Raw genomic sequence first — 13,812 nt, forward strand, 5'->3', positions numbered from 1 at the left:
GGCCGACCGTAACATCTAGTAAATGATTGTCTCTGATAACTTTGGATTAGTTATTCCTGACTCTTTTTTTTAATACTGTCAAATGCAATTAACTATTAACCACTGCATGGTCCATCAATATTTGATTATTCTGGTCTGGAGGCAAACTGTCCATAGGCAATGTGTGTTTCCACTTTTTTTCCATGTGAATGTATAAACTCATAGCATGCATTAAAGCAACCAAGTTCGTTACTGTGCTCTTAACTTCTGTAGACAAAATACTACAGAAAGTGTCGCTGCTGAGGATGTCTGCTCACCCCTGTAATGCATGCTTTATGGTACTGCCTTTACTTGCACAGGCACGTACTAATTTTAAGACAAAGAATCATTTAAGTTTCAGGAATTATCAGCAATTCCGTATTTTGTTATCTTTAGATTTCAGTTTTTTATCCCCTGCTTTATTTGCTGTCCACTAGTCAGACGTGTCTCTCAAAAAAGAATAACTAAATTCTTTGTGAAATTTCCCATGCTGGCCAGTTCTGTAATATCTGAATGCTTCATGCACTGATGTACCTCCTTCTCAGCAGTTGCTGTTGGAGCTCACCCCAGCCTTACTGCTGTGAGATCTCACTTTAGTGAAATTTTGGCTTTGTCCCTGTAATCTATACTAGAATAATATATTCTAGCATGCAACAGTGAGGACACTGTAACTGAGGACGCAGCATATGTGGTTCAGTCGGTGCTACCAGCTGTGTGAAACCTGAGCATCCTCAGCTACAGCAGAATTTTCTCAGAATTTAGCGACTAAAATTGAACAAGTAGTGATGGAGCATGTGCAAACTGTGATTTTTCACAGGGTTGTATACAGCCAAATGTATAACAAGAATAGCAAAAGGCAAAGCCCTCGCATAGGGAGCCTCTTCGGGTTTTTCAGGCTCTGGCTTCAAATGGTGGCAATGCTAAAACAATTCCAAGTTCCCAACTGTGTAAAGATGGGCAGAATAACCTGGTTTTTGTTAACCTCAGCAACAGCTAAATGCATTTGGTTGAAATTTTAACTAAAATTTTAGTTTGATTCAGACACTCTCCATGCAAATTGCAGCAGAATGGCTAAACTCTGATCGAATGTGGCTGTTTGCAATGAGAGGCTTGTAAAGGCAGAGTGTCAGGCAATGTTGCCTTTTGGTATATACAGAAATGCGAAAATCTCTTTACACACTGTGATTGTGATAATGCATCTGCATGTGCCATGTAGGTGCTAAGGTGCTTGTGTAAATATACACTTGAACATCAAAAGTTTTGCCATGCTGAAGATGATCGCACATTGATAGTATGTGTAACTGGGGATCAGCTGTGTGAGCACACCAGCTTCAGTAGGAATGGGGCGGGTGGGATAATAATCTTATTAGAGAAGAATAGATTCAGAAATCATATCCTACATTTGTTGAATGATGCACTGCTGGATATTTTATATGGGGATTGCTTATGATTGGAAAGGTTCCATGTTGATCTGGCTAGCAAAAATTATTTGATTCCTTTGGGAAATTCCTTTGGGAAATTCTAAATATTCCCATTAATACATCATTCTTCTTTAGGTTCAGGTATATAAAACAAGGCTTGTGTTTATAACTCACAAACTTTGTTATCTCTTTTACAGAGATTCAATCGTGTGGGAGGAGATGACACAACCCAGCAACTGTGCCCGCGGGAAAGCTGTGGTGTGCCCCAAGTGCAAGAATATCTGTGCTGGCTGCATGTGCACAAAGGGCTGGATTTGCATAAAACCAGCGCCAAGAGGGAGTGAAAACAATGGGAGAGTGTGTAGGTAGGCACCTACCCAGCACCCGGGTCTGCCTGCTGGAGAGGGTTTGGTTTCACGGCAGGAGCACAAATAAAGCATGACGCTAAATAATTAAAGCCTGGCATTGTGGGCCGAGTATTGTTAACGGGAGGGTGTTTTTTAGTGCATAATGAGCGAAGCCTAATTTGCAAAAATTTTAGATGTTTTCCTAAGAGCAAACATAATCTCTCTGAGCATTTGCGAAACTTACATTACCCCCAGAAAAAAAAAAATACCAAACGACGCTGAGCCCATCAGCTTATCTGAAACCTAATACTGTTATTGTAAGGTTTTGTATAGCTCACTTCCTGTCTTTATTCTTACACAACAGGATATTTAAATTACAAAGATGATGAAGAAACTCGGCAAAACACTCCCGATATTAAAAACATTTGAGTTGATTTAGCGCTCTAATTCCTGATGAAGCGACGTGCAGAACTAATTGGCAAACACAGGGTCACTCTGTGCAACACTGGCTGAGCACGCTGCAGGTTTCTCAGCCAGCCAGTAGGCAAGTCCACTCCTTTCTGCCATCCCACAGTATTGCGGAAAATGTGCGGCTCGCCCCACTAGCAGCAGCTGCTCACCCAGCACCGCTAGCTGCTTGTTCCTCTTTCTATTGCAAACTTGGTCTGCAGGGTTTAATATCTCACCTGTATCAGATAGCATCAGGGTGAAACTTGGCACACAAGTGTCTCTGGATGTTACTCTTTTTTCTTTTCTTTGTTTTTAACAACAAAATTCAATTGTATCGATCAGCAGCAAGGAATATGTATTTTTTTCTTTACTGTTTATTCCATCCATAGGATCATTAAGGCTGGAAAGACCACTAAGTTCATCTAGTTCAATCATCAACCCATGCCTGCGATCCCTCTAGATGCCCAGCACAACATTCACCTTTTCTTTGACATTCCCAGGGATGGTGACTCCAGCACCTCTCTGGGCAGCCTGTTCATAATCTGAAAAGGAGCAAAATTTATCTTTTCACTGAGTAAAACCCTATTATACCATTTATTAAATCTTTTTGTCTCCTATTCAGTTTGTATCGATGGGGCTATTCTTATCTTAGAGCTCTGTACCTCAGTGAGCACTTCTCGGTTTGCACTTTCTCAAGTTGAAGTGGTAATAGAAACCAAACTAACTCACGCTGGACCACCAGTAGGCCCTGTTTTTCTCTGGTATGACTTTAGGATCTTTTGTTCCACTGAAAGAATGTTTCTTGTCCTTCAGCTGTGTGGCTGCCTCCCTCTGACTGCACAGCCAACTCAAAGCAGGTGCAAAAATGTTTTGGTTGAGATTGCTGCATGGATATAAACCTTGCTATGCACCATGACAGGTAAAAATTCCAAAAGCACTATCTCAAGTGCAGGTGCAGTGCATGAAGCGTGCCACTGTTTGCTCTGCCTGAATCAAGAAAATCCTCTGAGTATACCCTGAAACAAATGCCAGTAGTGAGTGTAGCTCCCTAAAAGCCCTGACTCATTTTACGGCTGAGGCACTGAGAGAAAGCCTGGCATATTCTGCCAAGTTTTACTCAGAAAGTGATCAACTCCCAGTAAGTATGGCTGCAGCCAGCATCAGGATCAGCACAGCAATTGGCTAGCAGGGGTCAAGTTGAACCCTCACTTGAAGCCCCTTGCTAGGTCTTTGCTCTCTTCCCTTACCCTGGTCAGTGCTTCTCTACCATCTTTAACTATAGAGTCTAGCAAGTGGGGTCACCTGGGAGTGTTTTGAGTTCAGATGAGATGTTCTCAATCCACAGTGTGCATGCACTCAGCAGCTCTCCACCCCTGCAGTAGAAACTAAGGAAAGAAAGTGTGGCACGACGCAGACAATGCCTAGGGAAAGGAGAACCTCCAGCACGGCATCCAATGGGCAGATGCAGTTGCCTATTGTGGCCAGCCCATAGCAACCAGATCTGCTCTCCTGTGTGATCTTACCTGTTTTCTTGTACATCTGCTTTTCAGCAGATTCAGTTGGCCTTGTCCCTGTGCTGGATCTGAGCTGTGCAGACTGAAAAAAGAAAAGTCTTGCAAACACTTGGTAAAGACTGAGCATCTACTACTGCATGTGAAACTCAGCTAGGAGGAATAGTCAGAGTTCTAACCATGGTTTGCATTAGCAGTAAAAAAATGGGCTAGTGTGTGGATGAATGTAATTCATTCATGGGTTTATGGGCCCAAAGGTCAGGGAATGGAGGACCTTGCAGTAGCTTTGATGGCTGCATTCTTGCATTCATATCTCTGAGTGTTGAAGCTGAAGTGTGCAACTCACAGAATTTCTTTTAGCTACACATCTGAGGAAGCTGCTGAAAGCACTTATGCAAGTCCAGATAAGCAGAAACTTTAGGTTATATACATCCAATTGCTTTTAATACAGCAGCAGAAGCACAGCAGGATTGTGTGTCCGTTAAATGGCATTAGATGAACTAATGCCTTTTTTGAGATTTTCCACTTTGTGTCTGGGAGTTGCAAGAATCTTGAAAACCACATATTTTTTTTAAACATGATAGGAAATGGTTAAATAAGAACGTTGCTTTCAGTCTCTTGCATGCAAATCTTACAGGATCTGAAAATCACAAGTGAACTTTGAAGAGAATCCTACCCTTTATATGGACTAAATACATTTGGTATTAAAGGAGAAAACGCTTGGCTAAAGACCAACAAATACTTCCTTTTAAAAAATGTTCTAGGGAGCAAGTGAAAAATGAGGTCATTCATGCAAATATCCCATTCACTGGCAATTTTTTTTTTTATAACAAGATTATATCTACTACACCCGTCCTGCAGCAGAGCATTGTGGGCTCTGAGCAGAAAACTCTCAAGGGTGAAGCTCAGCTTCTAGCTGACTTCAGCTGGACCTCGCAGCAGGGCTGTCACAGTAGTTGGGGCCATCACAGTGGTTGGGGCTACAAAGCAAGAGAGCATGGCCAGTGGGTTCTCCCTTCATTCCACAGCCCCTTCATCCTTCTTTTCATCCCTGTCTTCTCTTCTAGGAACTACAAAAGGCAAGATGCATGGATTGGTTAAATTCTACCTCAAGGAGCCTTCCAGGAGCTAAGCATCAAATAGTGCACGCATCTCTCTTCAATTCTGTAAAATAAACAAGCAAAAGGTAACTTCAGCTTTAGTGGACATGCAGACAAACCAAATGGAGTTGCCAGTATGCTCTTGTATACATCCTTCTCAGCAGACATAAAACATTAGCTTACACAATACAAACAGCAGCATTCTGCAAACATTTTTGGCAGTGCTGTTACCTCACTTATTTTGCAGCATATTATTTTTACTACACCAAATCACACTGAAGTAAATAGGCTCCTCAGATGGACTCCTCAGACGTTAGAAGGACTTGACATGAAATGTTCTGATGTCTTAGGGGGAAATATCTGAGATATCACATGGCAATATACTGTGCAGTAACAGAAGTATGGCTAGGGGTCCAGCTTGTGTTACAAGAACACAGTGATACTAGCAATGTGAAAAGCAGATCTGCCTACTTCATTGAACTTTATTAAGCATAATCTTTTTATGATACATGTGAAGCTTCTAGGAGTGAAAAGGGTGCTTGCACCATTGATATTAATGGAGTCCTCTGCATTAAAACCAGTACTCGGGAATCTTTTGTGCAGCAGAGGGAATCGAAGGGTTACTGGTGTATGCAGTAACTGTTTTACGGGCATTGCTACTTGTGGCAGAGGAGCAAATGAAAGAGTAAAGAGACGGAAAAAAAGACAAGGCACTACTCCAGAAGAACAACGAAGAAATATCTTTCAAATACCTTGTTCATTTCCATTGGAAGGGAGGTAAGTAACCTGGGATCAAAGCGCTTCTTATTGCCAAGCAAACGCAGGGAACAGCTTCAGAACAGGTTTGGTTCTTCTGCAAACAATTACGGTAGCAAAGCCACGGCAGTCGCCTCGCTGGGAGAGGAGCGGGGGGGTCGTGCTGCATTGGGAGCCTTTTGTTGGCCGGCTCTGGCCGTGCTCACCGCACACCGGTGTTCAGCAGGGTACTGGCATCACATGGAAAGCCAAACAGCGCTCGCCATCTACTAAAACATTTGCTCTGATTCAGATGGAATTTGTGTACTCACTGGACAATTGTATATTGTAGTTTAACACTCAGCCTTTTCTGCGCGCGTTTGAAAACATCGAGGAAAAGCAAAGGGATTACGCTGTTGGAAACAGAGAAGCAAAAGTGCACGTTCAGATCCCGAGTATGCCACATATTACTAAAATATCTTCAAATCCTCGCCACAGAAGTTTCTAAAAACCGAGCAGCCTCTAAGTAAGGCCTTTGTTGACATGAGTGCCTCGCTTGTTACCAAATGCTCCAGGTTTATTAGCTTTGGAGTTTAACAGAGGAAAAAGGCAAATGCCTCTCAACGTCTGCAGTGGACTGGCTTCCTTGGCTCACTGCTGCCTTTCTACCAAAGGGAAAAGAGTTCAAACTCTTCTGCAATTTCTGTTAAATGTGAGGATAATTTTGTGCTGATCATTATCTATTTATTTATTTATTGCTAATAATCTGGCGTATTTGCTCAGCCTCTTGCTCTCAGGGAAGAAAATTTACTCAGTTGATTTTTGAATCCAAATGTGGAAAAAGGAGTTGTGAGTTTCGTGTGATTTATGGGTAAATTAGAAAAGTGGCCAATTTGGCATAAAATTGTACAGGCAAGAAAAATGATCTATCAGCAATGAAAGAAATAGTGGGAAGGTTTTGGAAGAGTTCCCACTCTCAAAATAATTTTCCCCAGAATTGTATATCTTTATTGCAATTTACCCTGCTGTAAACTATTGCATCTTCAGATGTAAGCACAGAACTGTAACTCCTTTTCAAGTTATGCTGTTTCAGAAATACAGGCTGCAATGGCTGCAACACACAGTTTAAGGAGCAGCGGATCTACAAGATCTGAACTACTCACTTTAATTTAGTATCTCATGATTTGAGTTTAAAAGAGGTGGGCAGTAGTACACCACAAATAGGTTAAAACCACATGTTTCTGATCTGAGGGAGAACCAGAGCGTGGAAAAACAGTTTGGGAGCTTCTGAGCCTGGAGTTTTTGTCTGGCTCATTGAAATGTTGGAGGGCACTGGCAAACTTTTTCTCCAGCATGTGAATGGATACGTGTGGATGAATTTCTGTGCAGTGAGATAAAAAGCTGGAATTTAAACTGGAAAGGAGCTCTATGTCTTACTTACAGCTTTTGGTGTGATTGCAGCAAAGTAAATGTCTGATGGTGGTTATGTGTTACCGTTTCTTTCGCTGCTTGTCACTGCAGATCCACATCTTAGTGCTTATGGCGTATTAAGTTACAGCCAACCAACTTACTTCCTCTTCAACATGTTACTTCTACTCTGTTGCTCACGATATTGATGGCTATTTTGACCTTTGCAGTTCTCTAATTACTGAAGCCTTAAAAGAGTGCGTCAGGTAAAATATTCTCTTTTTGAAGTTTCTTTTTCCTTGCATGCCTGAGTTGAAAAACCATACGAAACGAGATTATTCAAACACTTTGAGCACTGCACAGAATGTCAAGAGAAAATTTGTCAGCGAGAACAAGCGACGAGTTTGTTCCACTTTTACTATTGAGGGATGTTTTACCCAGCAGAGACAGTGCATCAACGAATTTGCCATGCTGTTCTACAAATTGTTCGAAGCATTTCCATTACTGAATGGTTGGAAAACTTTTTTTTTGTTGTTTCTTTAAGTCATGTTTGTGAAATCCCATCCGATAACGCTTTGTTTCATAGCTAGCTGCCAGTTTCTTTGGGTCTATTAAGTGGTTCGGTGTCCCAAAGGCCGTGTTTAGCTGCTGTGTCCCTTTGTCTGGTCCCGTCAGAGAAGCGCAGAGGCACGCTAGTACTATCAGTTATGCTTGGAGGAACATAAGAGGATCTGGGGGAGGGGACACAAGCTCCAAAACAGCCCATTCCTGGGCTGGGAGGAGTGCAGCACGCTAACAGCCTGGTTCCGCCTGCCAGAAAATGGGGCACTACAGTTAGTAGACAGTGTGAAAAAACCCAGGCTACCAAAATATGTGCTCCCAAAGATCTCTTAAAAATATCTGTGAAAGTGGCATCCTTGTTGAATTTGTCTTCCTTGAAATTAATTTAACGCTGTGGCCTAGTTCTTTTTCTTTCTGACCCTATTATGGGCCACATCTGTGGAATTCTGTATCAGCTATTTTGAAAGCAGCTGCTGCCGAGATTCTTTCAGTTAACTTGAAATTAGGAACAGGTTTGTGGGTTCCCTACCTGCTGTGAAGCCGTGATGTAGTTTATAGAATTACATATGGGTGAGAAAATCTGACTGCCAGGGCTGGAAAAGCTGGTACTATATCCAGCGTTCAGCAGGAACCCAAAATAACTGCATTCACCGGGGCTGCACACACTCTGCAGCACTACCTTCTTCTGCTCTCCTCCTCAGTGTCATTGTAACAGCAGTGCTGAATAACTTGATGTAAGGAAATGTGGTTTTGAGAGGATCAAAGCACAGAAATCAGAATCAGTCTATTTCCTAGCAATTGCACTGATGATAGGAGCAAATATGAAAGACATCAGAGTTTGAGATGTTGATTCTTCAAGAAGGTTCTCCAGATTGTTTCTGCCATAAGGAAAAGTTTGTCATACGCCGTAAATAAGATGACGGGGACAAACCTAGGTCATCTTTTATCATTAAAATAATTCCATGAATAGCAATGGGTCAATTTGTATGATGAGTAAAAGGTAAAGAGGATGTGACCATGTCCTCACACCCCATGCCGTTTGTCATCAGCAATGCCCAAGTCTCTTCTTGTGCTGATGTGCCAGTAGACCTTCAGATCCAGAAATATGTGCAGCTCTTCCAATGGAAAACTGTTTTTCAGTCTGTTTGCTGAGTTAATGCGTGACTAAACCAGCGGGGCACAGGAGCTTGCCTTTATGGCACGCAGACCCAGAGCACATCAGCATGCAAACCTTTGCTGGATCACAGTGCATTCCTGCAGGACCAGCCTCACACCAGGGCACAGTTAAAGCAGAGAGACAAATTTCTGGAGTGTACGTGAGAAACCAATGCATTTTATCAAAGAGTATATGCATATTATTGATTGAAACCATTTTGTTTCAGAGGAAATTCGTACCACCCACATAAACGCTGAAAGCACATGGGTGGTAGGAGAGCCCATTCTAACCGGAGTCAGAAATGTAACTTTCTCATTAGGAATCATCACTGGCAATAGTTCTGTGCATTGATATTCAGATGTGCATGAGCCACCCAAGCTTTCTAGTCTGTAAATTCTACACGTGCTCTTTGCATTTCCAAATACACTAAGAAAAAAAGACTCCTTTGGAACATAGAAAGCTAGTGCAAAATTATTTGTTTTCAAAGCTCGTGGAGTATTTTTATTTTGTTTTGTTTTGGTTTTGACCAAGCACACTTTGAAAGCAAAACCTCTGGTTTAGATTAGAAAATACATATATTGCTTTATTGGTGGAACCGAAGAACTCTAGATGATCTTAGTGTTCTTTTCCAACCTTCATCATTCTATGCTTCTGTGACAGCTGAGAGGCAAATGTGAAGGGTGACAGCAAGGGCAGTGCTGGTCTGAGTCCTGAGAGGGAGGAACAGAATCCTTCAAAGAGCCTCAAGAGCCCCAAGCCACCCTGGATTAGCATGGTGTAGATACATGCAACTCTGAGCAAGCACACAGCAAAAGATGAAGCTGAGGCTGGAGCTGACTCCTCCAGTTACACTTCACTGGAAGTAACTGTGCATGTGACACACGCACACACATATAAAATGTAATCTAAACTTGGCTTGTTTGCCTGCCTTGAAGTATTTATACATGCTTTCTACTTTGCTTTTAGAGAGACGGCCTTTTTTCCTCTGCTCTTCTATCACAGTGTTTCCCAGGAACCTTTCTTATCTCAGCTTCCACCGCTCACTCCTCAGGCTAAGTTATGCAGACAAGTCATTGCACAGATTTTCATCAAAATGCCATTTTCCTTAACTTGAGCAAGCTGAGTCCCAAACGCTGAACAAATAATTTATTGGACTATAGCAAAAGTAAATAAATGCTTTCCTGCTCCACGTATTTCATTAGCCAGAATTATTATACATACGACTCTATAAATAGCAAAACACGGATTGAGCCATTAATATCGTTGACATTTTCCTACAAAATACTGTAATTTAAGGAATTTCAAACAGGAGGACATCTCCTGGAAGATTTCTGGCAAAGATAAAGTGGGTAAACAGTGTCTGCAAAGAGATTCATCACCCAAGGTGTGGGTGCATTAGGAATGGGTTGGAAATTCGGAATCTACCACCTGAAATTTCAGATGACCCTGAGGATGCAAAGAAATGTTTTTTTGCAACATTTTGTGTATCTTTTAGGGATATTTTCTTACCTCTCTTTGAAAGAGTAGATAACAGCATCAAGGGGAAATGGTTTTAAGTTGAAGGAGGGAAGATTTAGGTTGGATATCAGGGGGAAGTTCTTTACAGAGAGAGTGGTGAGGTGCTGGAACAGGCTGCCCAGAGAAGTTGTGGATGCCCCATCCCTGGAGGTGTTCAAGGCCAGGTTGGATGGGGCTCTGGGCAGCCTGGTCTAGTATTACATGTGGAGGTTGGTGGCCATGCCTGTGGCAGGGGGGTTGGAGATTCGTGATCCTTGAGGTCCCTTTCAACCCTGGCCATTCTGTGATTCTGTGATATGAATCCCTATCCTGTTCCAGGCTTGGAAATGTGAGAAAATCTCCTGTTTAAAATTACATGGACAGAGGAACTCCACTGACAACTTTCATGACATGAATTTACCGCTGAACTGTTTGAAGGTTTTTGCATCTCTTACATTTTTAATTGCCTTGCCATTAAAGTGGAATATCCCCACTGTTGGGCTTCACCTCACAGCCTCAGCACCTCACTTCTGTGAGAAAAAGGGGCGTGATGCCGGGCCTATGGGAGCAGAATGGAAAATGCAAAGCTTTGCAGGGACTTCACTGAGCAACACGGCATGCACAGCGCTGAGCGTGCTCACAATTTACTGCCTGAGGAGGAGAATCTATACAGAGAATATACACCGAGTAAAGGGGAAAGTTACAAAAATTGCGTTTTTATGTAGTTTGGAAGTCTCACGCACCTTTCGTTGCTCGAATTTGTCAATGTTCACCATATGGAAATTATTAACTTAATGCTGGTGTTCTAAATACTGCCCAGGAATGCTTTTTAGAATGGGATTTTTATTCTTTGTGTCAAGAAATGCTGAACTACCACACAAATTGTGACTGGGGAACCTGGGGAACCAGCCCACATCCCACCAGAGCAAGGAGCACCTCATTGGCACACCCGTGTGTGTCCACATTAACCCAGCACAGAGCGTGGTGGCGCTTACAAAGTGTATAAGGGAGATAGAATCACAGAATCATGGAATTGCTCAGATTGGAAAAGACCTTCAAGATCATCAAGTCCAACCGCAACCTGACCATTCTACCCTAACTCTAACAACCCTCGGCTAAATCATGTCCCTGAGCAAATTGAGCATTGACACGCTGCTGTTTAGAGATCAGAAGGCAGACGTTCCGGACACCATCGGGGCGTTAATGCACAGTGCATTTTTCCAAGCATGCCCTCTCTGCCCGCACGTCCCGGCATTTCTTCTCTGACCTTAGAACGAAATTTGCCTGTCCCGAATCCATCCCACTCGGGCATTCATGCTGAAAGCAGCAACAATTGTCACTGACCTTTAACACGCCTGCTATTCAAATTAGTGCAGATCATTAATCACACATAGCTTACATTTTATGATTCGTGTATCCTTCATTACCAACTTTCCCCCTCGCTCGCTCCCGCCCCTTTCCTTTATCCCAAGGCTGCTGGCAGCCAGCCCGACCCCCCCGCGCCCCTCCGCCCTTGCGCTGCTCCTTGGCGAGCGGTGCCCGAGCGCTCCGCGGGACGGGGCCGGGGGTGCGGGGCCGGGGGCACCCCGAGCTCCTGCCGAGCGCTCCGTGCCCTTGCGACGTCATCGCGCGTTGCGAGACAAAGAAAGGGAGAAAAGAAAAAAAAAAAAAAAGAAAAACAAAACGGAGGAAGAAAAACGGAAAAAGGAAAAAAAAAAAAAGGGGAAAAAAAAAGGAAAGAAAGAAAAAAGGGAGAGGAAAAAAAAGGAGAAAAAAAGAAAAAAGGGGAAAAAAAGAAGGAAAAAAAAAAAGAAAAAATAGGGGAGAAAATGGGAGAAAAATGAGGAAAACCCCAAGGTTCCCACCCTCGGTGCCTAGGAGCGGGTTAAAGGAGGGCTGCCAGCCGCAGGCGGAACGCACTCCTCTCGCCCGTGGCACGCATCGGAGCGGTGGAGCCACGCGGGGCAGTGAGGGTGGAACTTCTCGCACGCAGCAGCGATGGGCTCCGTGCGGGGGGTTTGTTGTTTTCTTTTCTTTTTTTTTTTTTTTAAAGCCATGTGGCAGATTGATTTGTTCGGAGGTCTTTCAACTTCCCCAGCGCGGCCGTTGAGCACTACCCCTCTTTGATCTCGACGGAGGACTTTAATGTTGTTGTTTCTGCGCATTTTCAATAGATCCCCACATATTTTACCAGCGGGATTCGCGCACGATAATAATAATAATAATAATAATAATAATAATAATAATAATAATAATAATAATAATAAAGTTGCTATTAGAAATGCATCTGGGCCAGCCCGGCTCGCACCTCGCCGGATGCGGGGACGTGGGAACCGGGGCCGTTCCCCCCCCGCCCCTACGGCCGCCCCCCGTCGCCGACAGCCGCCGGTGCTCCGCGCTGCGCCGCGCCGCGCTCCGCCCGCACCACTGCGGCCGCGGGGGGACGCGAGGCGGCGGCGCGGGCGGGGCGCGGCGCGGGCGCGGCGCGGGGGCGGTGCGCGGGCGCGGGGCGCGGCGGGGCCGCCCCCGTGGAGCCGCTCGGCGGCTCATGTGCAGCTCGGCGCCGTGAGGAGCGGGGCTGCGGTGCGGGGGAGCCGCCGGGACAAACTTAGCGGTCAGCGGAGCGGCCTCCCCCCGAACGGTAACTTTGCGCCGTTGGGGATGGGGATGGGGACTGGGGGTGTTCTGCGGGAGGCTTTGTGCGGAGGGTGGGTGCGACGTGGGTGCGGGAAGAGACAAAGAGCGGATCGCCCGAGTTTCAAGTGCAGCGTTCGGGGCTGCGGGAGGGGGGTCCACGGGTTTGGTGCCCGCGTTGCGGGGCGCTGCGGGGACCCGGGTGCTCCTGCTCGGAGGGAGAGGGGGGGGAGGGCAGAGGGACCAATTTCTCGCAGCAGGGGGCACCGAGGACGGCGCCGATAAGGGTGGGGGGCGGTTCGGTGCGTGCATGGATATGTTTAAAAAAAGGGGGGGCGGCAGGGGAGAAGGAAAAAAAAAAGAAATAATGCGGCTCCAGACATTTTGTGCTCTAAATCTGCCCTCCCCCCGCCCTCCCCCCGCTATCTAATTAGCGTGGCGACGGCAGCGAAGAGCTCGGGCGAGTTGGAGGAAAGTTTGCATGGGGGAAACTTTGTGCTCAGCGAGCAGGGAGGGGCGGTTGGGGAGGGTAAGGGGGGGGGGTGCACCGCGCGGGCACTACGTGTGCGGAGAGCTGTGCGGAATGACAGCCGGCGTCGGTCGGGTTGGCAAAACGGAGAGCTCCGCGATGAACGACAACGCCGAGTGGTGCGGGAGCGGCCCCGGGCGCTGGGGGCGGCAGGGATGCGCGGTGCGGGCTGTGCCCCGCGTCCGCCTGATTCGATCCAGATGCGCGGCCCCCTCCCCCCGGACCGCCGCGCTGTGGGGTTTACGCGTCCTGAAAAGGCGACCGGTGTAACCTGTGGAATTTGTAATGCAAATAAAAGCCCGTGGGAGCTGGGGCAGAACAAATCGGCATTTATAGAGTGGGAAAGATTTAATGGCTTTGAAACCAGCGCGAGATTTTTCATTTTTATTTTTTTATTTTTATTAATAATCATGACGTCGCTTGGGAAAGGTTTACTTATTATTATT

General features: G+C 45.2%; 1 protein-coding gene across 1 annotated transcript in view; it reads left to right on the forward strand.

Annotated features, from left to right (window-relative positions):
- The first annotated feature begins 12,703 nt into the window (after positions 1-12,703).
- Positions 12,704-13,812, forward strand: part of ZNF516 (zinc finger protein 516) — a 103,009-nt gene continuing 101,900 nt past the window's right edge. Inside the window, exon 1 of the mRNA XM_085220670.1 lies at positions 12,704-12,844. The gene's annotated coding sequence lies outside the window, so the exon portion shown is untranslated. The remainder of the gene's footprint in view (positions 12,845-13,812) is intronic.

Source organism: Meleagris gallopavo, chromosome 3, assembly GCF_905368555.1.
Source record: "Meleagris gallopavo chromosome 3, MGAL_WU_HG_1.1, whole genome shotgun sequence".
NCBI lineage: Eukaryota > Metazoa > Chordata > Aves > Galliformes > Phasianidae > Meleagris > Meleagris gallopavo.